A 26,001-nucleotide genomic window follows, 5' to 3' on the forward strand; every position below is an offset into this window, starting at 1 on the left:
GAATTGAACTGAATTGAATCTTTCTTCATTCAAGTTCAGTTCCTCCCAGACTCACCGTTTTTTGTAGCATTACGTGGAACCAAGCAGAGCATCAAAGCACTCAACCTAAAAACAGGGTTGCACTTGGAGTACTGTAGTGGGCGTTGAGCAGCCAGGAGAGCTGCCAGTTAGCGGCAAGCGGCAACAGTAAACCTTGGAGACCCCAGCCATTATGAAGTCCATCATGCACGCTGAGGGGGCATTGTGCACCTCAGATTGTAAACAACAAATCGATAGCTCATTTGTCATTTTGTTTGGAAGGAAACATGTTTCTTTCTTCTTCTTTTTTTTTCTTTTTTTTTGCAGGGAGATATCCACTTTTCCAATCCAAATGAACCAATCAATCTCAGCTCTCCCCTGAGGCCTCCCTGCCACTGAGCAGGGTGAGGATGGAGCAAGAAAACCACTCCGTCTCCCTTTCCTCACTCACTTCTTTCCCCGTGTCTTATCTCCTCCCTCTGTTCATTTCCTTCCCTCTCTTGCTAATACTTGCTCGGGCTCAAACGCATCTTTCTGTCTGTTTTTGCTCTCTGAGTGTGTTTCTTCGGTCTTTCTACACCACCACCCACGTTGTGTTCTCGTGCTGCATTTGTAATGCAGAGAGAAGAGGAGGAGGAGAAAGATTGGAGAGGAGAATGGGTTCTACTGTTCCGCACTGATGGTATTTTGTGTTTAAGTGGGGGGGCAGAATGTTCCTGCCAGAGTGCTGCTGATGCTGAACGGGACTGGCAGGTGGATTATACCTTGTGCTGCTTTGTCCCTGGACAAATTTAAAGGCAGCCCAACAACTAGGCACCATGGGAGAATGTAGGTACAAGGGAGGTTTAGACTCTCTTTCTCCCCCTCTGCTTTTTTTCCTTTCTTTTTTCCCCTATGACCATTCCCCTTTTATTACAAGCTCTCTGGCAGCTTTATTTTATTTCACACAATTTTTCACACATATATAATAACACCCATTTTGGCCCTTTAGCTTCACTTCTTCCAATGCTAAATGACATTCCACTTACAGTCCTGAGCATCTGCTTGGCTATCTACAAAAGAGTGTGCGGGGGCTGAGATCAAGTGGCAGTATATGAACTGATAGTGATGAGCAGCAATGAGCAAGCTGAAACACTCACTCCAAAGCGAGCGCAATGCATCAAGTGTTAAACATTTCATAAATCCATACTCACAAAATGCCTGCCAACATGGTTTACATAAATCTATTTGTGTTATGAAACTACATGAAATTACCCAATAAAAAGTAGCAAAATACCACAAATTAACTGTAAATAAAGCATTCAATAGTTCACTAACGCACTGATGTCCCTTACTTATATTAGGACTTAATCTCACATGCCTAAAGACTCGTCTGTGGCCCTCTGGCAGCCATAGTTCTCTCGGGAAAAATGTGTTCCAGATAGTTTGCTAGGAGTTGTGCGACAGTGTTCGGTGTTGTTACGTAATTCAAATTAGTCGCAAGGAGGGTGCTGCCCCAAAATCTCTTTGCGGTCATGGTCACCGACTTAACTGCAGACACATGCCAACTACTTGGCAGAGAGTAGGGAAACTAAAAAGCATGACAGAAACCTGGGTCGGAGAACACTAGCTTTCAAAGTAAAGTTTGAAATGTGTTTGTTTAGAAGTAAATGCACATGAGAGCATGAGGGTGGGAATGGATGTTTGTGTCTGTGTGTGCCTGTATGTCTGTGTCTATATGTCAGGTTGGGTATCAGACGCCACCTCTCTGGGGACACCTCAGGCCCTCCAAGGTTTGGAGGCCTATCTCCACCCACCACCACTTCCCCTGCCGGTGGCGGACTCCCTCAGGTGTCGGTGTGTTGGTGGTTCTTTGTGTCTGGGGGTGGGCGTCCGGGTACACACCGGCTCACTCCTTGGCGGCCGCTTGTCGGGGCCTGGGGCCTGGGGCTCGCTCGGGCCCCCTTTGGAGGTGGGGTGCCCCCGGCCTCTCGGCCTAGGGCTCGGTCACTCAGGCGCAGCTGGGGGCCGGCGGAGCTCACGGGCGCGTCACTGCAACTCCCCCTGACTTCTGCTCCGCGGCTGCTGGGCGAGCCCTCATCTGGGACTCTCCTCAGCTCTTACTGGAATAGTGGCGCGGCTGCCCCTCTGTTGGTCTTCCATGGTCTCTTGTGTTCTGGGGGCCTCTGGATATCTGGAGTTTTGATCTCCTCCATACCCGCTTCACACCCTGGAGGACGGGGCTGTGGCCCCCCCACACTCCCTAGCAGATCATTACATGGAGAAACCTTTGGAATGCAAGCATGCTGATCCACACAGGTATGCACACATGGGTATTCACAGACGCGGACTAAAGCTTTCTTGGCTGCTACCTCAAAGCACACTGTGCGCTGTCTATCTTGCGTGCTGCACAATATCGTTTATTATTTAGTAAATATTGATATCTATGACTAGCTAGTTTATTGTGATGGTGCTTTGTTTTCTCTATTATTATGTTGCTCTTTGTTGTTTGCTGTCTCCTCTGTTTGTTTTTTTTGTTTGTTTTTTTTTTTTCTCCATACAGGTGACCCAGGAGTTCTTTTTTTTTTTTTTTTTTTCTCTCTCTTCCCCCCCCTTCTCACCGTCTCTTCTCCCCTTTGGTTTTCTTTCTTTCTCTCCCCCTCTTTCTCTCATTCATTCCCCCTGTCCTATTTATTAAAAAAAAAAAAAAAAAAAAAAAATGACAAAGGATGAACTGAAGCTCTGCCATCACGTAATGTCGCATACTGCTGTTTCTGATGTCATTTAAAAAAAAAAAAAAAAAAAGAAGTAAATGCACAACTTTTACTTTGACGGCATCACACATTTTACAGTTTAAACTACATTTTGGTGATTAGCAGATTTGCAGATAAATTTCACCAAGTGACTCCCAGCAACTTTCAGCAAACACTCACCAACTGGTTGGGGAACATTTGGGAACAAGTTGGTTTCTAGGTCTATGTGACTGAGGCCTTTTACTGGGCAGGCTCTTGGCATATCTACTGCTCTGTTCTCTTTATGGCCACAATCCCATTAAGCCAACTTTCCCCTGACTGACTGCCCCTCATAAACAGAGGGTTGCCATTTATAGACTGCCATGTTCACTACACGACTGCAGTATGATTTTTGCAGTATGATGTTTCTCCAAATAAAATCCTATTAAAAAATAATTGAGAAGAGAAGGGTATGTAGATGAAGTGAATTCCTGGCAGTCTCCTAAATCTCGTAAATAAGTAGCAAGAAGTTTGAATAAAAGAATACAGTTGAACAAAGGAACACAACTGTAAAAACCACTAACACAAACATTTTACCAAGACAAGGAGTGATACTTAAGGTCAGCGGTTTGCTGAGCATGAAAATTGTTAACTAAATTATGACTTTTGGAATTTTCACTGAATTTGGGAAGGATTCAGCTGCTTATCTACAAGAACGGATGACATCATGAGAACGGTTGTCTGAACTAATAATTTCCCCAGAGCTTGAATCTGAAAGCTCTGGGGAATCAGTCTGAATCATTGTGTTCCAAATGACAAGTACATTACCCATAGTCTGCCACATCACACCAAAGTAAGGTGCTTCTGTCAGTAACGGCTGTTTTGTTTCTTTCTAATGACAGCAGACTCAATATGGAAAAACTGAGTCTAATTGTTAAAATTGCACATATTTCTGAATACCTCCCAGCTTTTCATCTGTTTTGAAAATGTCTGGTTCCCCTAAATGTGAATGCTGTCAGCATGTGCATGTGCTTCTTTGCACAAAAGAAAGGATGGAAAATGGGATGTTTTTAAAAAAAATTAAATAAAAGTATATATATATATATATATATATATATATATATATATATATATATATATATATATATATATAATGGATTTGTTTTTACTGGTCAAACTGGGCAATCATCAATTATTAGAATCCATAATTTGATAGACATCTATGAAAATAAATCAGCAACATAAAAATAGATTTCCAGTCATTAACGAACTATTTTTTCTAACTTTAATATCTTAGGTTAACTTCAGCAAAAGTTATTTTCTTATCTTATTTATCATTATTTTTATTTGTCTTATTCTTACCAGTATTAAAGTGACATGCTAATGGGTTAGGTAATTATTTTTCTTCTTCTCCTTAACAAGCTGCAAAGAGATTGCTTTAAGTGCATCTAAATCATGAGATAAATAAAAAGCCCGCTACGTTTTAATAATGCTTTTACTTTAAAAGCCAAACTTTTAATTTAATTAATGAGAAAGTGCTAATGTATCTTTCAAATTTCTATTTATGAATCTACAGATCTGCTTTGATAAATTAAAAGGAAAACCTAATGGCAATGAGTGACGCATAGCTGGCAGCTTCTGTCGTGAGTATTCTGGAAAAGGTAAGCGCTTTCAGAAAACCTGAACTCAAAAGTGTACTGAAACTTTATTTTTTTAATGACACCTATACTTTTCTTGCTGTTAGTCCTTTCTATCACTGCTCATGTCCTGTACATATGCAGCAACACACACACACACACACACACACACACACACACACACACACACACACACCAGCTGTAATGAAATCTTTCCAAAAAGTCAGTTCCCAGTAGGTAACAGAGGTTATGGAAAAAGGACAGCTTCAAATGTGTGATTAAATACATGACGACCAAACACCAAAGGACGATTTATCACTTCATACCTGAGTCTGTGCTGGCTTTAATGTGAGCCAACAGCTGTGTTCACCAGATTTATTGTAAACAAAATAATTTCTACCCTGCTCTCCTTTACTTTGATTTGCTCTCTTGCCCTTGATTTCTCTCTTTCAAACAAACACACAGACACACACACACTGCAAAATTTTCCCTCTCCATCTTTATCAGTCAGTGTAAGTCCAGCCTCTGGTGACTTGCTCCCTCTGGGCTTTGTGTAACTCTCCATATTGACTTTGTCCTGTCTCAGGAGATGATCTTGTCTCCCATAGGAATCCCACTTCTCATGCACATGCAACCTTGCGCATATCGCAGACACATACACATATAAACACACTAAGTGTACGTCTGTGTAAATTCACCATATCAATGATCAAAATAGCCTTTTAACTGTGTGAGGCTATAGTTATAGTAATAACCTGCATCATAGCATCAGCACTTAACGGTAAATTTAAATGCAAAAATAAATAGCCATACTATATTGGTCATCTGAGCACAGTTTACATCAGTGGCACAATTTTCTAACATGATCCTGTAAGTACTATATATATATGTATATACTGTATATCAACCAACAAAGTAAAGCAATAAAAAAATAACTAAAAATTACATTTGAAATGATCTGCATTTACAATCGTCCTTTGTGCATTTGAGAAAATTACTCAGAATAATTTTCACTAACATATAGAAACGAGTATTTTGTTCAGGTGCAAGTGGCTATCATCTCTAAATCTCCTTTATATTTTTTTTATATTTAATAAAAATAAGTAACTGAAAAAAGATTTCAAAACTCCAAAAGCAAACAAGGAAGCTCATTAGCATTGCTGAGTCATTAGCAGGCTGAGAAGTTTTCCCTTCACTGTGCCTATTTCCACCTGACATTTAAGTCTCCGTGCACACCATCATGTCCAATAAATAACACTACTAAGAGCAAAAACTAAAGAATAAAGCTCTGTTAGTAAATTATCTAGCTAGCAGTCACTTAGTAATCTCATTAGTGTACCTCTGTCACTAATGGGACAATAGGTTCAATCGTTTCATTCTAAACGTGTCCATTTCTGGCTTAGAACTCTCTGGAAAATGAAAAAGGTTAAACAAAAATTAAAAGCTGCAACACAGTTAATAAGCTAAGGCCAGATACTGCGGCAAGGTCAGCTCGTCAACGCTTCGTCAACAAGCTATTTATTCGAACAGAGCACAGCTGTGGTCAGAACTGTATTTTATAACCCCAAATAAAGAAGGAATGGATATAAGAGGCCACTGTGTCCCAATGTGTGCAATTTATTTATTTATTTTTCATTTCACTGACATTGCTGCTATCGCCTCCACCACCTCCAGCGTGGACACAAAGCTCATCATCAGCATATATCCCATCGCTATGCAAATGAGTTTATTAATATAAATGAGTGTAATTAGTGCCAGTGATGAGGAGGTGGAGCTTTTGTTACACTCATTAACTCCATCCTACACAGCTGGACTCCATATGATAATATAAGACCTGCTTAACCATACCCCTTTTTGTGACTTTATTCCTGTGCTCTTGTACTATTGAATGAATAATTCCTGTCCTTAAATAAAACACTATAATTATTGTAATGTGTTAGGCAACTTTCAAAGCAGCCCATCTCAAATTAAATCACAATTAACAGTATTTGTTGGCTAGTTTTTTAATCAGTGCATGAAAAGAGGGTAATTAATGAGCTACAAAGTTTCAAACAAGGTATTTCTTTTCATTCAGGGTATATTGTTAGCTATTCTAACATTTAAAAGTCTTGCAAATCGTATGTTGGACAGAGCAAAGAAAAGCATAGTGAAGGTCACTCTCTCAAAAAGTGAAAGGGCAAGGAGATTTAAAAGATAGAAGTACGAGAAGACTGTACATGTTTTAGTATTCCCCGTGTGCGATGTAGGGTGTAGGTGTTGGATGTGAAGCCATTTTGGATAGATAAGAAAAGATGCAAGCGATATTGATCAATTCTCCAACAGTGCTCAGTGAATAGTCTGAGCTGTCCTGGTGCTGTTGAAGCTGAAAACAGTTACAAAGTTTAATTCCCTTCCCTGTATCCCGAAACCTGTTAATATGTGACTGCTTTTAAGGCGCTTGGTTTGAATAGCAATGCTGATATTCCCTTGTGTGAAAGAAAAGAAAATACAAAATGCACATTGAAATTTCAGCTAGCCAAGTTAATTACATCAAAATACTTGTTCAACCTATTAACTGAAATGCTTTTGGTCTCATTCAAAAATCTCTGTGGGTATTTTAGTTTCTCCAAACATTTGTTTGCTAATGTTCATTTTGAGTAGCTAGCATAAATAAATGTCTCATAACTTTTTATAAATTGGTGTGATTACCAAAACCTTGTAATATGATACTAGCTACTGATCACAGCTAGAATTTTAAGAAGGCTCTGTCAACTTCATAGGAATTATGGCTTTTATTTCTTCCCTTCACAACTAAGAGTAGTGAGGATTTTCTATGATACAGTAATTCAGGTGTAGTCTGCAGGTGTAAACAGTCACTGAAGGATGTCTGGAATTAAAAACCGGCAGGACTCTGTTTCCTGAGGCCTGCAATTTTATATTACAGCTCTTCTCCAATCAACAAAAACTTTGGTTTAGGCAGAACAAAAGCAAAGCCTGTGAGAACGTTCAGACAAAATGCAATGAAAGTAATAGGCAATTTTGAAGTAGTATCAAGGAATGGCCAGACTGGGGACAGAAAACTTCATAACTTCATACAGAAGGGCACTTTGATAAGTTCATAACTTATCATCACTTTCACAACTGTAGCCTGTTGATCACCAGAGTACATAAAACCAACTTTTGGCAAAAACCCATCTTGGTACACAACACTTCTCAGCAGCCCTGGCCTTTAAAGTGCTATAGCCACGCTAAAGTGCTCATACAAAGTGTTGTTCCCCTTGGGACCAAACCTCTGGCCTCAGTCTAGACTCAGAAAGATTTGCAGGGAGCAAGGTTTGCTTGCCTGCGGGCGTGCTTGCAACACACAATAACCTGATGTGAGCCTTTACCTCTTCCTCTTCCATCTATCAATCGGGACGTGCCCTCTGCTCCCTCAAATCAGTCTAGCCTGGTCCCATTACGCCAGAGTTTATCCATTTTTCAAGGAAAAAGTAGCAGTTGCTGTTTTTGTTTGTTTAGAGAGGAAACTTTGGTTTGCAACCTGTAACCTTGAGAGTGAAAAATATTTTCAAGTAATTACAGTTTCAATCTTCATTTAAACTATTTCTCATGCTTACTTCTTTTTAGTAAGGGTTACGAAAATGCACTTCTCCAAAGCGAGAGGTGTGAACATCAAGTCAACAAAGTGACAACAAATTAGCTGATGTACTATGAAATGTGCAACTTGTCCAGGTCTACATGACACCAATTAACTATTTTAACTTTTTATAATGATAATACTATGTTTACTGTACATTGCCACGTGCAACACACACACACACACACACACACCTGTTGTCTTCTTCCATTCTCATTCTATCTCTCTGTCTCTGTTTTCCTGGCGATCACCTCCTCCTTTTCCTCCTTTCAGTGCCTATTAGCAGTACACAGCAGCACAGTTTTGCTCCCAGATGAGTGTTGAAGCACTAATGAAGTAGAGCTCAGAGAGCTTTTCTCAGAAAAAAGCACTTGTGGGATGTGTCCACTTAGAAAAGGAATACATATTTTTCTATCTCAAAAAAAAAAAAAAATGAAAGTAAGAAATTCCCTGAATACTCGCTTCGTCAGTTGTGAAGGGTAGTGGGCCCTCCACTGGTGGGGACAGCCTGGCTTCTTTTAGCTCCAATCAAAGTTTAGCTCATAAATTCGCTGTGACTGTGTGCGGCTGCTACAGGTAACCTTCAGACTACCTTAAGACGATCTGCAATTTTTTAATGTTCAATCTGCTTAATAAACAATGGCCATGGTCATCCCATCTTTTTCATTTTCCTCCATCATGCCTGTCATTCATTTTTGAAGTACCCCATCCACCAGCTAGCTTACTTTGGGAGAGACTATTAGCCCCAGCAACAAGGGGAGAAAGGGTGAGATGGAATACAGACTACTATATTCTACCAATTATATTATTTTCTTATGATAAATCAAAATGGGCTTCTGTACACATTTTCTAATGGAAGCCCTCACATATGTCTGTTCTACCTTATGAATCCTCTTTTCTATACTAGCTTGTTTGTCAGTTGGCAAAGTGGCTATTTTGTCCTTGGAAATCATCACAGCTGTTTACTCACCAGTTTGAATTTGTTGGCTTAGCTCCACATCCACATGTTAAAAGTGATGTCAGGAGATTTTTAATCCACACTAACATCAAGACGGATAACTGAATAAAAATAACAGAATTAGTCAAAGTAATGCATATGGATACGGGGAATCATGTGGATTACTGGATGGAATAGAGTGCCAAGATGGGAACATCAAAGCAGTTCGCGTATGCCAAAATACATAATGGCAAATAAAGTTGGCTTGTATAAATTATTCTAATAGAAGAAAGATTAGGAGCTACAGACGTTAACAAAAAGAAATAAGAATATATAAGATGAGAATATAGTCTGAGTTTGGCGTATGCTCTGAGCTCATCATTCATTTAAAACAGCATCCAAACATTTTTTTCTTTGTTTCCTAAATTTTCAAATGTTCTAGAGTAATATGCATTTACTGGTCTTTCATTAGTTTTTTATTAATTTTGAGCTCAAAGGTGTCAAACTGTTGTTTAGCAACAATGCAAGTAGATTCAGACTTTCGTCACATTCGTAAATAATCAAACTTCTGATAAAAATTCCAGTAAGGTTATAAGAAACCACCCATCGATCACAATCCACACAGCATTACTGCTACACAGCATTAGGCCAAAGATAAACAATCACTAAAGGCGCAATGGCTCACTGGCCAGGTCGCAGCCCCAGGAGAGAGGTCTGCTGAATGAGCGAGTGTGTTATTCACTGGCAGAAATTTTAGTGTCATCTGAAAGTCAGACATAGATTTGAGAGACATTTGCAGACAGTAAAGTTAAGACAACAAACACTGGAAATATTGGAAAGCCTGATTTTTCTTGATTGCATCGCTGCTTGGCCATTTTTAAGCACAGCTGGGATTCTCGGCCTGCATCTTTGGCCGGCTTTTCCCCTGCTGCATCACACATGTTGGGAAGTGATGAGTACATATTCCCTGGAGCCTCCAGGTGGATGCTGGGGTGCTGGAGATAGTTTTAGATCACAAAAGGAAGGTGTGTTTGGTATATTACATGAGGAGGATTTGTGTATGTGTGTTGGCGAGATGCAGTGCAGCTTGGGTTGCGTGAGTGACCTAGCTCACACCATTCATTAGTTTTACTCCTGATGTGCCCTCCAGATATACTCTATGAGAGTCAAAACAAAGTGTACGCTAGATGTCAGGTTAGAAAAGCAGCTCTGTTGTTAAAAGAGAGACTGCTGCTTCAATTAGTCTAAAAAGCACAATTACACCAGCGCAAATGTACTGCTACAGAGGAGAAGAGCACTTCAAAAGACACTAGTGATTTGAGCTTATTCTTTAGTCACGAATGGAGTGTATAAGTAAACAGAAAATGTAAAGTACATTTCACATCACACACAAGCGTCCCCCTCAATGAGATGGCGAAGTCTGCTGTATTTCTGCACAATGACATTCTGACACCTACATACGGTAAATACCTCAGCTCTTGCCCTTACCTCTCTGAGCGGATTATTAATACAGAAGGACACTTTGTAGCTAACTTAATCAGATGAAGTGAGGCAGGGAATGAAAGGCAACGAAAAAGAGGTGGAGAGAGCGAGAACGCTTGTGAGATGGCGAAAAAGTGTCAGAGAGGGAGAGAGCGCACAACACATTAGTCCACATATGATTTATTCCCCCCTCTAGGTGAAGGAGACACCATTTGTTTTCATTTGCCTTTATTTTTATCCCAGATTCATCTTGCCTTCACATGCCTGTCACCACTGCACTAATATTATTTTGACCATGTGATGTCCCATAACTGGCTCTTATAAAAATTGCCCCCACGCGACAGCAGAGGATGACGCATGGAGAGAGAGAGGGGGGAGGGGTTTCCGTTTTAATTTGTTGATCTGATTTCATTCTTTGTGGTTTTTTGCACAGAGATTAAAAGGTTCGCTGGACAGGAATGTGTGAAGGGTGGGGATAATAATATCTGTCCCCCAGAACATCCGCACAAATGCACACAGACACACATTTGAAATGTGTTTGCATTTAACAGAAGCCCTGGCTTTTTCTTTTTTTTATTATTATTACTGGCAAGGTGAGCCAGTTGTGCTCCAACCCAAGGACAAAGACAACTGTGACCACAGTCCCCTCCTTGCGGGGCTTTGCAGAACAATTAGAAGAGCGTGGAGGGTGACTGCAGCTGTATTTCAGGACAGCACACACACACACAAGAACACACACACACACACAAGAACACAGTGCATGTATAAGCGCAGGTACAACGTTGATGCAAGTTAAAAGGTGTGATAAGTAAAATTCCTAATACGTATGAATTAAAATTAATCTCTATTAATCAATATGGGGGCAGGTAACATTTTAACAGGAATGTTTATTTTAATAATAACAAACCTTATTTTTAAAAGAACAACACACCATGGATGTATTCAAAGAGCCGTAGTGAAAAAAACTTCCACGGGTCATCACAATGCTAAACTAAAATAGTACTCCTCTGTCACACAGATAACCAAGTCTGTCATATTTCTGTAATGTGTCAAAAAGTGGTGAGGCTATAAAGATAAGGGGATACAGCAAGGAACGTGGAATGTCCTAACCTGAAGCAATTTAGGGAAAGGAATGTTCATGTAGCTCCAGTACTTGTACGAGAGCAGCCTAGTTGTAGGGATCCAATGGTAACAATGACTCTTTTTCACTGGAGGGTCTCTAGCGAGGTGTTCGTACCGCTGCCAACGAGTGGAAAAGGGAGAAATCTACAATTTAAGAATTAATAAGCAAGACTGAGTGATGCAACAGCAAGACATTCTACATACAAATAATATATTATTTTCAGCAACGATAAATCATTCCTATCCATACATGATGTGCTATAGTTAGATTCTCTTAATAAACAGTGCGTTGTTCTCAAATGTCAGATTGTTACAGGACACTTTGGTGTCCAGTTTGCTGTTCCAACTGAAATCATCAGAGACAAATTTGGCTTCAGTTTGTACATTAACTTTATAAATACAAAGATATTACTGTGGGTGTATTTTCTGTGTATACATTTATGCGCAATATACTACTATTGAATTCATTTTGTGTTTGATCTTTGAAATGTTAATTACATTTGTAGATGATAAGTCTGTTCTTTTTTTTGGGGGGGGGGGGACATTTTTCATGCTGGCTGGGTAACTTTGAGAATTTCAAGTTTCAATATTGAATATCCAGCAGTCAGAACAGGCAACGCTGAATCCAACTAAAACTGGTGGCAAAAGACAAAAGTAGATGTAGTGACACTGTGATTAATGATGGCAGTAATAACACCAGCTTGCATCAATTAGTAAATCCTGTTGTTGCTCTAACGGTAGAGCCCAGCTGTTTTATCAGCGGGCTGATATTAGCTATTTTCCAATATCGATATCACTGAAATGAATGAGAATATCTGAGGTGTAAATCAGCAATTATCTCTACCCATGGGGTGGCTGTAGCTCAGGCAGTAGGGCAGGTCATCTACTGATTGGAAGGTTGGTGGTTTGATTCCTGGCTTCCCCTAGTCTGCATGCCAAATATCCTTGGGCAAGATATTAACCCCAAATTGCTCTCCGATGCATCCATCGGAGTATGAATGTGTGTGAATGTTACTTAGAAAGCACTTAGAACAATGTGCTTGTGCGAATGGGTGAATGCACAAGTTGTGTAAAGCGCTTTGAGTGCTCAGAAGAGTAGAAAAGCGCTGTATAAGAACCAGTCCATTTACCATGTTGTAAAAATCCTAATATCATCCTATCATCTAATATTTAACGCTGAAAGGGGGAATACATTTTCTACAACAATACTGTACTAGTTTTTTTCTGGTCCCCTCCCAACATGACATATATGTCCATTAAATAGCAACTCACTAGGTGATGTCCAGAAGACAATGTATGTGGTTTAAAAAAATTCTGCCATGTTTCTGGAAAATTAACCAATGTGACTGCCTAGAGCTGAGACCATGAAGCAGACTTCCTGTAGATTTGCTTCTACTGCCATCGCCCCCAAAAACCTTTTTCCTAGACCAGGGGTGGGGAGCTCCAGGCCTCAAGGGCCAGTGTCCCACAGGCTTTAGATATCACCCTGGGTCAACACACCTGAATCAAATGATTAGAGAACTTCAACACATGTTTAGGAGGTAATTTAGCCATTTAAATCAGCTGTGTTGGATCAAGGACACATCTAAAACCTGCAGGACACCGGCCTGTGAGGCCTGGAGATGGACACCCCTGATCTAATTTAAACAAACCAAAAAATAAGAATCAAATAGTGCTGTTGTCTAACAATTTCGGGTCTTTTAACTTGTATTGAACTTTAATTGGATACATGGAATATAGACAAATGATTACAAATGTTGTGAAAATATTATCATAGATAATTAAGATGATTTGGGTGTGACTTAAACTGTTTTTATACAAACAATGCTACCCCAAAGGGCCTAACTCCCATTGTAACAAAAACAAGCAATGTTCTTAATATGCTAATATTTCTGTTTTGGCCAGCCAAGTATCCAGCAGGGACTCCAACAAGTTAATGGTCCCCACCAAAAAGTATTCGGGGCACAAAACCCCAATGCAAAACAGAGTGTTAAGATTAAACAAACACCATATGTTAATTAGTGAGCTTAAGAAGTGCTGATGGGCAGATTTTGTTCGCTTTACACAGATCTAGACTAGCTGTGTCGCTTTTATCCCCTTTGTCTTAAGCTAAGCTAACCGGCTGCTGAGACCATATTAACCTTGCCGGCATAAGATGGTCTTCTTATCCGACTCTTGGTAAAGAAGTAGATTAAATGCTCAGAAATTTCAAACATGGTTTAAAAGGGAAGAAAACTATGCATGTGGAAACTGTTTGCTTTTCTAGTAACAGTAAGTCATTGTCTTCATGCCTTCCATACCGAGTCCTTGCATTCAGATTGTGCGCCCATCCAGCAGAGTGCACCCAGCTGCACAGCAATTACAGGTGGGTTTGAAACGGTACACAACGAGACGCATACATTATTAAATGAACCCGTGTTCAGATGAAATTGCTAAGCCAGCCAATAAAGGTAAATTACCAAAGACAAAACGCGGCGGCGAGGAAGAGCGAGGGCCCTCCCCGAAATTGCATTGCATTAATGAACAACCTCATTTCTGAAAATGGAGAGGAAACACACAGTTTCACCTATCAGCATGAGACAGAGCAAGGGAAAGAGGGGGAAGAGAGAGTGAGATGGAACACAACATTGACTACCTAATTATGCATTTTATCATTTCAGTCACAATAGAGTGCCTCCTTTCTTTAGTTGCCCAGTGTACTCGTGCAGCTGTTCCTTCACTGCTTTAATGAGGAAGATAAAGAACAATCACAACCGTGTTATATTAACATCCACTGACCACCAAATTGCTTCCTGCTGCAGCATCTCATACACACAAACACATCACTTCCCAATCATGTACAGGCCGCATAGTCACAGTCCCCTCATTTGAGCATAAACCGAATTTGGTTCATGTTGTTTTTGTCCATCAGTAAAGCCTGTGAGAGACAAAAATTACCCACACGAGTTTAATAATATTATATAAGGCAGAGGGTATTTGCTTTCCCTCTGTGGTTGTTTGTGTTTTGACACTGTAGGAATACAGGCTGTTACACATGACCTCCTGTTTTTCTTCTTCCATTGGCTTTCCCTTCACGTCCCTGACAGTCAAAGCTAGCACAGATCCTTGACTCTCTGGTGGAGCTGTAATATCATGTTGCCGGTCTATCAGATTGTGTCCATCCATCCGCTCATCCATCTGCCCAACCATCCATTCATCCAGGAAGACAATCACCCTTTTCCTTTTGGCTCTTAAAAAGAAAAGAATAAAAAAATAATAACTGTAATCACAAGGTAGAGCTGAAAGGAAGATAAGTGGCTGCAGGAGGGAGGAGGAGATGTACACTGCAGGGCTCTGACACCCGTCATATGGAATCAGCACCTCATGAGTAATGGGGGTTAAAAAGGGAAAAGTGCTTTCTCTCTCAGTGCCAGATGGGCTCGTGTGTGCTGAGTGAGAGCTGTGAGTGACTGAGGGAGTGAATGAGTGAGTGAACAGTTGCATCCCTTCTTAGCAGTCCTTCTCCGTCAACAGCAGAAATCAAATAGCACGGGGGACGCGAAGGCTGACCGGCCCTACCTCGTCTGAGCTTCCGTCGAGAACTGGCAGGAAAAGACGCTTTACAATCCAGCAAGAGAATTACTGAAGAACAAGCTGTCTTTTTACATAGTGTATCTTAATGTTTGCCAAAAAGCGGGGGGGAAATTAACATCTGCTTATGAGAGATTGTGGCATTTGCTGGAGTTCTTGATGATGTCTAAAATGCTCGTAGATGACAAAGTGGTTTGTTTTTCTCCCTGAGACGGTTTCAGGTAAATAACTAAACACCTTTTTAACCCATGTAGATTTAGGAAAATTAAGTACACTGAATTTATTACATTTTTCTCTTGAGGCAACTTCTAAAGAATTCCAGTTCCTATCTTGTTAGTTTATAGGAGTGTTTCCCAACCGCTGTGCCGCAGCACGTAGGTGTGCCATGAGAAATGATCAGGTGTGGAAGATTATCTGGTTCCACCTGATTAGTACTCTAGCGACCTACGTGAGTAACGGGCAGACCAATTACATTCTCTTCCACTAGAGGGCAGTACAACTATCTGCTCTAATTAAATGGGTTGCCAATTGCCAGTAAAACAGAAGACTAAGAAGAAATTAAATAATAGTCATGCTGTGAGTGAGACAAGGAAAATTAGTCAATCTGACCTGAGTCCTGGAGAAAATTCCGACCCAGATGAAGAAAGCAAAAAAGGTGGACAAACTGAGCTAATTCTGCTCTGCCTGATGCGCGGGGAAAAGTTATCAATATGCTTTTTGTGACATTTTTGTTTGGTGCTGTGCCATGTGATTTTTCTAATGTGAAATATGTGCTGTGGCTCCAAAAGATTGGGAAACACTGGTTTATAATACATTATCAAGAGCTCATCCCCCATGACCCTGAATTGGCTAAATAAAAGAGAATGGATAGATCAAAATTTCATATTTACAAAATCCATATCCATACAAAATATCTCATGAAAACATGTTATGTATGCATATAGCAAGAAAAATCTTATCATTTAAAGACATGCTATACTTGTTTATTCTATCCAGAAGCCAAAGATCTTTGGTTACTGAGACTCAGACCTTGTGCAGGAATACAGCAGAATATAAGAACCAAGTATAATGTAAAAAAAAGTTAGAGTTGTTAACTCTGAGTTTTTTTCAATTTGTCTCATGGCCTAAACTTTTTTTTTTTAAATTGCAGTAAAATATATGTATATGTTTTGACAGTTTGATGTTGCTAATAAAGATCTATAGTCATATAAACGTCAAAGCATTTTCAAATTTGTGATGCATTTTTGCATCATATTTATATATTTTTGACACTTTTTACAGCTAATACATTATTATATCTCATATTTCATACTTTGTTCAAGGTTGCATTATAAAAAATATAAAACAAATGATGACCGTCTCATGCTCTGTTTTTTAACAGTGTTCCTGAGAGGCCCATCACATGCAAAATCATGGGAAAACCCCCCAAACATAGGTGCTTAACCATTATTCACAGTGTTTCAGCAGTAGTTAAGTCTACAGACTCGTTTTAACACCCTCACCATCCTGTAAATGTGGCATGTGCCCCAAGAGGGTCTGTAGAAGCAGTAATTATTTATTAATTGTTCATAGCCTGAGCAGGCATAGCCCCTTGGACATGCGTTCACAGCGGGGGGAACTTTTCTCTTCCAATTAGCCCAGTGAGGTGGAGATGGTGAGAGCACGGGCCATCAACCACGATGGTGCCCGTGCACAGACTTGTGGGAGATGTGAAGGAGAGGCGGCGAGCGTTTAGGAAGGCACACCATGTTGTGTGCAGCCAAAAGAATACATCAGTGTCCTCGCCATCCTTTGGTGTTATGACTAGCGTCAGGGCTCAAGGTGTAAAGAAAAAATAGACTGAAAATGGCGGCAAAAGAGCAGAAGCAGACTGTATTAATCCATGCATCTGTGTGCTTTTATACATATAAGTGAAGTTACTGTATGTGAGGTCTGTGTTAGTCTGTGTTCCATGTGTGTGTTCTCAGAGGATGTAAAAGACAAGGTGGGAGTGAGTTACAGCGGAGGCTGAGACATATTAGCTCTTGAGGATTTATGAGGCTGAGATGTTAGGATGACTCTGATGGGCTCACCAAGTGATTGGTGTGCTGGCCTTGCTAAGAATTCGCTTTATGAAGAGCTCTGTAATACTTCAACACAAGAGCCTGATGGCTCATTTGAAAGCCAGACAGAGCACATGAAGGCAATCCACCAAGCCAGCATCCCTCTTCATGAACACTTAGCGCAGAGTTGATCTTCAGCTGAATGATTTGGCATCAAATCAGCATAGACCTTAACAAGAGTTATTTTTTTCTCCCCTCATCCTGAACCAAAATTAATGGTGACTCACTGTTGCTTGGGTAACATAAGATTTCTGCGTCAAAAATGCCACGAGACGAGGAAAAAAAAAGAGTTGAAATTATGGATGGTTTTAGGTGATTGCGAGTTACATTTTTAATGTGGCTACCTTTCATTTCACACGTACATGCTTATCAAGCATTTTAAACCAATCTTCACTGTCTTCTTTCTTTTGACCTGGATTAATTATAATAAAACACAGAGACTGCAGCCCATGGTGTCCAACAATAGGGCATCAATAATGCCTGACGTTATCAACATCTCAGAACCTTGGAACACCTGGGTCCACTTGATCACACTGAAGGCGTAGATTTATGAACGCAGAGTGCAATGGGTTCTGGGCAGAAGGGATACATGGATAATGCAGCTTCATCAGGAGAGACCGTAATGGCTTGCAAGAATGCATTATGGCATCAGCATAAGCTATATCATCTGGGATATTGAAGATATGCAATCGATGTAATTATACATGCCCACGCACACACATCTAGTGCACTACTTTTTTATGTTTGGCTGCATTAATATCCATCATCTGCAATAACAAAAACAAACTACACATCTGTTTATGCAAAAGTTTAAAGGTTTTGCTGTAAATGTGGCAAGAATTTTGAAATGACATTACACGAATTTTACCTGCTTATGTTGATTCATGTAAAAATGACTTTTATAATAACATGTGACCCTTTTATGATTCCATAAAAAGCTAACAAAGACATTCTGTCTGCTTAAAAGGTTTTTATTTTAAAAATACTGCTAATGTACACGATCATATCACACATTCATAATATGTGAGTGTGTCATCATTTATTAAGAAATACAAAACCAGGACATTTTTTAAATAACTGTGAAAAATGAATGCGCCTTATTGGGCAATTCAACAGGGAAGAGGCTACAAAGCGACATAATGCAAGGTTAATAGATGGGAAACTTACTGTAACTATGCCACAGAATGAAAGCCAGAGCTCAACACTTTGCATTATTTTTATGCTAATGTTCGCCACTCGTCAGCTTTTTCACCCCACGGGGGAAAACACAAGCTTTCTTTGTATTATATTTCTGCTTGTCATACTGCAAAACACAAACCAGTTCATGATGTGTGTGTGTGTGCGCGTGCATAAACTCACAAAGAAGCTGTTTTGATAGCAGTCGCTCTTGGGGGAAGAGAGCTCCGCAGTAATATTTTCCAAAAATTCAGAGTGCCCAAGAAACGGGAAAAACAGGAGGAAAGTATTAAACAAAACAAAAAAAAAGGACAATGCTCATTTGGGAATTTTTTTGTTCTCGTTCTCTTTTATAGCCTGCAAAACCGATGGCTTGACAGTTGGAGCAACTTGCTTGGATAATGTTTGAAGAGTGTTGGGGAAGAAAGATGCTGCTATTTTTAGCTCTCACTCAATACTTTTCATTCTGAGTTTCTTAGAGTTCCTGTCCCATGAACAAAAAAAGCAGTGAGAATATAGAATTCACAACAATGGTCAGTGTCAAAGTGCCTCATTATTGCAGAAAAGAAAACTGTAGCAGCTGATGTAAGTAACACTTGCAGTTTTACCTTCAGTATAAAACTCAGAAATCAGTCAGATGTGGCCATTTGTGTTTCTTTGCCATTTTTCTCACGTTCCCTTTTATTTTCTCCGTTTTTCATTATTCAGTTGTATCTTTTTCAGTAGTTGTTGTTTGGTGAATGCATTTTCCAGTATTACAGGCCACGAGATGCTAATGGGTCCTTCACAATGGACAGTGTTGGGAAGGTTACTTTTAAAATGTATTCCATTACAGAATACATGCCCCAAAATGTATTCTGTAACGTATTCCGTTACGTTACTCAATGACAGTAACGTATTCTGAATACTTTGGATTACTTAATATATTATCATGCTGTTTACAACAACGTGAATGTACTATTGCTGTGTGATTTATTACTATTACTGAAGGTCCGCGACTCCGAACTGTAGTAAAGGGACCTCTGACTAATACGGCGGGGTCCCTGTCGGCTCGTAGCCGAAAAATAGCTTTACTTTGTTGTGTGGGTCAACTTTTCTTGCGAGAGACAGAGAGAGGCGTTGAAAGACTGCTCCAACGGAACTTATTGTTTTCGGAGGAAAACACGAACACGGTGTACAGTCGAGTCTTAATAGCTTGGCTGAAGTGGTTATTATTATATTTACATGCTTCCAGCTCCCGTTTTTCCTCGATGACAACTCCTACCTTTTCACTCCCCTTTTTCTCTCTCCCTCCTCGCGCTCACAGACCCATAACGTGCAACACGGACTACACTGCCCATGATGCTACATTCTTTAGAGCTATGCTTGTAGCATTCTGCCTGTTAGCTTAGCACAACAACAACAACAACAACAACGAAAAGGCGCTCTCTCACCAAGGAAACACACAGTCGCAGAGAGAGAGAGAGAGAGCGTCGCCCTGTAACCATGGCAACCGTAACGCTGCCGCCTGGAACAAAAGAACGTAGCTGTCAAACAAAACCCAAACAGTCCTGACAAAATGAAACAGGAAAGTACCGCAGTGTAATCCATTTATTTCAACAAAGTAACTGTATTCTGAATACCACCTTTTTAAACGGTAACTGTAACGGAATACAGTTACTCATATTTTGTATTTTAAATACGTAACGGCGGTACATGTATTCCGTTACTCCCCAACACTGACAATGGATTCACACCACATATGATACATGATACAGAGTGGCTCAGTATACAAAAGACTGATGTCAAAATGAAAATATACAATGTGGATGTACTGTTTTTCTCCTTTCTTTTTTAATAAAAAATGAAAGTGTCAGCAAGGAAAACTGTGGATTCTGTATATCCATTACTATAGTATTGTTATTTGAAGTTAATATTTTAGTGCATATTGGATGATGAATGGGAGATTTCTGCAAAAGAAAAATACATTTTGTTAATAGCACCAATACTGTCAATAAGAAAATCCAGGAAGCAAACGGGAAGCAGACTGGAGGGTTTGCATGTACTGGGTATTATTGGTACATAAAAAGAATCATGCAGTTCGTGTCCCACTGCAGTTAGTAGGCTACAGCCTCTAAGCCAGCACACCCAAGGAGAAGCATCCCACCCCAGGCTGCAGTCCCCATCTGCCTGCCCTTTTTCACTCCTCTCCCTTTGACAAGACTGCAGCCCATGGTGTTCAGTCGTTGCTATACTTGTGCACATCAGAAACAGAAAATTTAAAAAAAGGGAAAAATAGAAAGAGTGATATTACAATTGCACTGCTGGGCCATTCCAGTCTCTGTGCCCCTAGACAGTACTGTGGTAGTGGCTAGCTTGCTAACTGGCTACAGGAGATGACATGACATGTTTTCCCAACAGACTGTGATTCCCTCCTTTCCTCTCTGGATAAAATCAAACCAGTGTGCTGATGCAGTATGATTGGAGCTGTGGTACTATTTAATAGCCCAGAGACTGAGTCTGACGCATACTGTTGTCTCTATCACTGACTGATTCACTGGAACAATTCCTCATATGCAAGCTACCCGGGGAAGTGAGTCTAGTGGGAAGAGTCATTTTTGAAGCTTGCAATGCAGCTTAGTGAAATGACAATGCAACCTGTATTTTAGAAGTGGTGGAAAAAGTATTTATTTAGATTAAAAACAGTAGTACAAAAAAATAGGAACAGTATTTTTAAAAAATGATTGTAGTTTAATCTGTCTTAACACATTTACATTTCTTAATATAACATATATATAAAGTTAATTAGAACATTCAATAATGTTTTTTAAAAAAATGTGTCTTTAATCAATCTGGAAAAAAAACGGACTCTATCCTAACACTACCATTAACACTATCCAGAATTCGAAGCCAGCCAGAAGCCAGCAGCCTCGGTATTAGCAAAAGCTCAGATGAGTTAAAATTCAGTGACTGGAATTAATAAACAGACTGGGAAAAATGTGAGTAAATGACATTTATTTTGTCATATAAATCTTTTCCACCTGCTTTTGATTTTTGAGGTAAAATATGTTAGGTAACAGTGAAGCACATAGCATCTTTTTATTATCCGTACCTCTTTCAATCGGCAGAGTGCTTTATTTTCAGTTGACAGAAAATCCTGCAGTCTTTGCAGAGTTTCATAATTTCTTTTATTAAGAAAATAAAATTTTTCATGAAAGAAAAGGTTATTTTTACTTGTAAATGCTGCCAGTTACAGTTCTTGGAATCTGCAAAAACCAGTATTTCCAAGGCAATACTGAAAAAACTGGAAATCGGAATGAGTCAAGAAAATTAGTGCATCTCTATAAAACAGTGGAGACATCTGACCAGTGTGCAAAGTAATGTTGCTCTTTAACTATATATAGCAAGGTAATGTGTCCACAGTCGAGTCACAGTTTACATTAAATCCATTATGTGAATTTAACAATTACAGTAAGTAAGTAGACATAAAAAAACGTGAATGTTACAGGTAATTTTAAAAAATCTTCTGGGATTAATAAAATATTCTGAAATACAAAACCACCAAAAAAAAAATTTATTATTCCAGGTCATTCATCAAAAGTGCACTTTTTATGAAATATTTTAGCTGTGCGCTGTGTTGTTGAACAACCCTGTCGCCAATACACTGGAACCTGAAAAAGTAGATTTTAAAAAGTGTTTCTTGTTGTGTTCTAATACATTTTTGACCATTAAATTGAAACTACTCACTCCTAAGAGACATAAGACTTCACTCACACTAATGTCAAGCAACTTTTAAAATCAGGGTGGAATGTAAAATGGCTTGTGAAACTCAACGATGATGTAGTTATATAGAAATAAGGACAGAAATTTTGAAGTTTTTCTTGTACTGGTTAGTGGGACACGCTCATTCTAGTCTGAAAAGATTGGAAAAAATGTCAGCTTATATCAAAGAGGACTGACGTTTGGTCTAGCCATGATGTTAGCACACGGCTCGATCATGTCACTCACTGTTTCTGCAATTCCAGGCTAAATAGGTTTCCGAAAGAGGTTTGCACATTTATTGTTGGACATAACAGTATATGCTTGAATTGAATCAATGTCATCATTTCAGCCAAACAAAATCAAACACAAGCACATTCACCTGAGGCAGGGGCTCCCTGCTGAGCTACCACTGTTACCACCACCACACTCCACCTGTAACAAGCTCCTCCAAGTCTCTGGCTCACTCTGTAGCCCCCTCACGCCTGCAGCAAGTCTGGGTAGGTAACATTGTTTCTCTCTAATAGTATCTCTTGGTCTCTCAGCCTCATAAAAAGAATTATTATCAGCTCTCTTAAAAATCATCAAGCACAGATGTAAAAAGGCTCAAGAGCATGAAATTGTAGCTACTAAAGGGTGTACTTATGCAACACTAGGGTGTGATTCAGGCCTCAAATAGCCAGAGCCATTGAAGAAAGACACTATTGCAGCGCGTGACAGAGACAATTGAAAAAAAAAAGCAAAGAGGAGAAGAAGAGGGAAAGAACAAAATGTGAAATGGAAAGGGTCAGAGAAAGACAGCATTTTATGCCACATATGTAATTCTGCAGGGTTTTGTTTTATTTTCTCAAAGCACGTTCCCTTACTGACTCGTGCATCAAACAGCGCGACAACAGAAAGCTTATCATGTTGACGGCTTATCTCCTACTTTCACCTCCTCAAAGCAATAAACACACACAGAGCAAGTGGAAGATGGGAAATGCACAACAACAGAGGATGGCTCTTCAGGATCAATGCCACTACAGCTTTCCCTGTCTTTTTTTTTTTCATCTTCCAGGTCCTGTCCGAGAAACAGAAACAGTCTAAGGCTGTTGACGGAGCTATGGATTATCCTGTATGCATGGAATGACCGATGTGAACAGAGTCTGAAGCATGAAGGACACCGATCGTGTCAGCCAAGGCAAAGGCATATTACAACAGAGCGCAGACCTCAAGGACTCAAGTAGATTAAAACTGATTGAAATCCCATTTGTGGCATTTGTGGTCTGTTCTGTCAGCATCCCTCCCCGCCCGTCACCCTCCACCCGCTCTCTTTTTCAATGTTCCCAAAGTGAGCCGAGTGTGAGTCTGAATATAAAACAAATAAGATTGCATTTGTGGAGACAAGCGCCTCAAATTTGCATGGCAATAATATCAAGCTGTGAGATTTTGTAATATGAACAGCAATAAAGAAGTGTGTGTTTGTGTGTGCTTGAGCGCTTGTGTGTCTGTGTATGGGTGTCAGTTTTTTGACAGGAAACAACGTGACATTATGGAAGGAAACTGATAAATCACTATCTGACAGAAAAATATGTACACAGATGTGCATCTGCGTACGGGCATGCTCGAAACCAAACATTCAATTCAGTCACACGTGCATGTACACACACCTTTAACCAAATACAAAAACGCACCATCATGCGTTTAAAATGCTTGATGCTTTTATTTTAGTTAGCAGAAGATTTCAAATCTGAGGTTATTTAGGGGATTTAGGGATTATTATGTAGGCTGTTTTATTATGTTGTATAAAGCTTTATAATGGCTTGCAGGAGGCACTGCCTGCAAAGTCCCCTGTGTGCAGCAATTGCCACATATTGCATGCAAAATCATCAGCTGTGTGTTAATTTTAATTATTTTAAGATCATAGTAAAATCCTCCTGCACAGATGCGGGTATATGCTGTTTACCTGCAAAATGAACCACTAAACCTACATGCAGTGCATACAGATACATACCTTGCTTTTGTGGATTTACTATAAGTTGTTACATTTACTGCAGGCCTATCCTCTCTAATTTGGGGAGGAGGATAGATCTGAGTCTACAGTACGTAACACTGATTGCAGAATTTTTACATCTATAGCTATAGTATGAAGAAGAAACAGGAAGACTGAGGGGAAAATCATCACACTTTACATAGGTAGGAATTCTAGTTTATTTTAGTTGCAAAAGCAAAAATGCAGTAAAGCCTAGAGCTTTCAACAGAGTACTTAATTGCTTAATGGTTAAATAAATTATGCATATAGGATAAGTAATTACACACCTAAATACAATGGTCAAAACAGCTTCTTCATGCTTTGTGTTGAGCACTTCGAATTGAAATGTGCTTTGAAAAGGAAAAAAGTTCCATGACACAGTGTTCCCCTGTTAATGTATGTAGCGCATATGCACACTATCGGTCTTCTTTTTTTTTTTTTCAGTAGTTGGTTATACCTGGCATCCACCTCCACGGGTCTCTTGAGGCAAGCTGATAAGCTTAAGCTCTCTTCAATAAGAGTCATATCTAGCCTACACAAAATGCCACCATGCGCCATGGAGTCCACGTTGTGACAAATACTTCCTGATGTTATCAAGATACTGAGGATTTATGAAACATGCATACCGCTTATTTAATGGCAAAAGTGAAGTGCCTCCACAGCGCGAGCGGTTATGTCAATAAGATCGGAACTTCCTTGAAACGAAACACGCGCAGCTCAGTGTGTGTCATGTTGACTCCTGTCTGCTGAACAAATTGGTATTAACGTTCAGTCCATTTAAACACGGTTCAAAGCCGTCTCTTCATGAGATCAGCAGGTAAAAAACAGTCAAACAGAGCACTGAGGATATGTAGCTCCTCTAACCAGGCATACAACTGTGAAGGCACAGTTGAAAAACAGGCAAAACAAGACATCCACAGTTACAGTTCACTGCAGGTCTTTCTTGATAATAGAGCCATTTGTTCTGCCTTCACCTGAGCACACAACCTCCCCTCCCTCAATGTGTAGAGGCCACATCATGAGAGAGAGTAAAAGGCCATGGGGCTGCAGTGAAGATACCTCATTTCTTAAAATTCTTTGAGATGTAATGGAGCCAGAATGGTGATAACGAGAAAAAGCTTCGAGATGACCAAGCTCAAGCTTCCCCTCGTTAAATAAATGTATGCGAAGATGTCTGGGCAACAACTAATGAGCCCTTTTCTACTGTAAACAACCATTAAGTTTCTTTTCTTTGTAATGATCATTTCTCTCCCTTTTGGCTGTCCATTGAAAACTATGCATTTACCATCTGAAAACACATTGTGAGCACTTAGCATTTAGGGGATGTTTTAGTTTAGTTATGCTGATATTTTGGAGAGCTTTTTGCAAGGTGAGGATTCTTAATCTTTTATTCAGGAAATGCAGAGATTATGTGTTGTATCTCAGTAATAAAAAGTTCAGTTATGTCAAGATTTGTAATAACAACGCTTACAGTGATGACTTCCCACTTGAAATATGAATGTTAGCATTTTTCTTCGTGTAATTGCTGCAGCTGACTTTGCTATTTCTATGCTACTGAGCTCAGTGAAACACAGTTGGCTTTTTACTCAACTGGATAAGGAAACTACTGCCCGACTATATAGGATTGTAAGGACCAATATCTGGTGATGTAAAAATCTGATGTATCAGCCAAACTTCTTTTCTTCAGAAACACAAAATATTAAAACATTTCTCCAACATTTGTATGCATAGTTATTTATGGGTCCTTACTAAGATGATTTAACAATGCAGTTCATATTTGATGTCAACATGAAAGTTGTAGACGATCTTCTGGCAGACAAAATATGCAAAATCAACACTTGTAACATTGTTAACCAATGTTTCTAACATCTTTTTATATTT

At 39.6% G+C, this 26,001-nt stretch overlaps 1 protein-coding gene across 1 annotated transcript in view; it reads right to left on the bottom strand.

Annotated features, from left to right (window-relative positions):
* Nucleotides 1-26,001, bottom strand: part of LOC146615381 (uncharacterized) — a 131,193-nt gene that overhangs the window by 60,548 nt on the left and 44,644 nt on the right. The window lies entirely within an intron of this gene.

Source organism: Diplotaxodon limnothrissa, linkage group LG17, assembly GCF_057381915.1.
Source record: "Diplotaxodon limnothrissa isolate DT_005_m linkage group LG17, D_limnothrissa_male_GT1.1, whole genome shotgun sequence".
NCBI lineage: Eukaryota > Metazoa > Chordata > Actinopteri > Cichliformes > Cichlidae > Diplotaxodon > Diplotaxodon limnothrissa.